The following is a 1,322-nucleotide window of genomic DNA, read 5'->3' as shown; positions in this document are numbered from 1 at the left end:
TCTGAAAATGAATTAATTGTTCATAATTGGGACTGATGTTGGTTAAAACAAATGAACTCAATGAAAGTAGAAACTTACATTGTATATGTAAAATAATGTTTATAGCCTGATTTTTGCACATTTTGTGTGCAGATACGAGTTTGTTTGATATTAAAGCAGGCCCGAAGGGTTAATGTTGTTTTTTGTTGATGTTTTTGTTGTAAAAACCGTTCATTCAACAAAACTTTCCCTTTAAGACGTTAATGCTCTACTCTAAAAAGCAAATGTCTGTTACTATAAAGTCAGATATACTTTTCTGACGATTAACAGATAATTAACTTTTATTGTGTAAAAATAAACCTGTTTGTGCATTTCGCTCTTTAGGAGTGTGTGACCATCGAGGGGCCGGACACTGTGGTCCTGAAGGCTCCCAGGAGCTGTCAGTCAAACCGACAGAGCGAGAAGTCCCTCCCACAGACGGCACAGAGGTTCACCTTCACACAGGTAACTGTGACATCATCCGTCCGTCTTTCAGAAGACTTTTTCCCACGTGTTTACAGAGAATCAGATGTTGATGTTTTGTCCTGTTCATTGTTTTAAAAGCTGGTGTTGAGCTCGCGTTTGTTGTTGTTGTTTTGTGGAGGTGTTTGATCCGGAGGCCAGTCAGAAGAAGGTGTTTGACGGTTCAGTTCGTGGTTTGGTGCGAGACGTTCTGGAGGGAGGAAACTGTCTGGTGTTCACGTACGGCGTCACCAACGCTGGGAAAACCTTCACGTTCCTCGGTCAGAAACTCCACGTGTCTCTCTGTCCTGTCGTCTTTCTCGCTGTCTGTCTCTTTAGCACTTTTCCTGCTGGACAAATAACCTCGTAACATCTAGCTTTTGTATTTCACCTTCACAGTGATTTTAGCAGGATATTTGACTGTCTTTCTGTCTGCGTCTCAGGTCCGGACCATGACTCAGGTCTGTTGCCCCGGTCTCTGTCAGTGATCTTTAACAGTGTTGACGGTCGTCTGTACAGTCGAGCTGATCTGAAGCCGCAGCGCTGCAGAGACTTCAGCAGACTGACTCCAGACCAGCAGACAGCCGAGTTCAGCAGCAAGAGGAACCTGCTGAGGCTCTTCAAAGAGGTCCTGCAATACAAATGCTACAAATATGTCTGTGTACTACTGCTGTGTGCTGTGTGTACTAGTGTGTGTCTCATCTTTGTCTCTGCAGAGCGACAAAAGTCAGATGTCTGGAAGATCAGCTTTTCTTGACGGTCAGTGACTCTAAAGACAGATTCTTTAAAAAAGTGAAAGCTTCAGCACCTGTGTTGTTTCTTTTTTTGATCTTATCCTCACA

The 1,322-nt window shown here is 43.3% G+C and overlaps 1 long non-coding RNA gene across 1 annotated transcript; it reads left to right on the top strand.

The window, feature by feature from the left end:
• The first annotated feature begins 367 nt into the window (after positions 1-367).
• LOC121964559 lies at positions 368-1,014 on the top strand. The gene is made up of 3 exons (XR_006107375.1): positions 368-483; positions 623-761; positions 924-1,014. It is a non-coding gene; the product is annotated as an uncharacterized LOC121964559 (long non-coding RNA).
• The last annotated feature ends 308 nt before the right edge of the window (positions 1,015-1,322 follow it).

The sequence above is a fragment of the Plectropomus leopardus genome, unplaced genomic scaffold (assembly GCF_008729295.1).
Source record: "Plectropomus leopardus isolate mb unplaced genomic scaffold, YSFRI_Pleo_2.0 unplaced_scaffold16016, whole genome shotgun sequence".
NCBI lineage: Eukaryota > Metazoa > Chordata > Actinopteri > Perciformes > Serranidae > Plectropomus > Plectropomus leopardus.
This window is presented reverse-complemented; position numbering and strand designations above follow the sequence as displayed.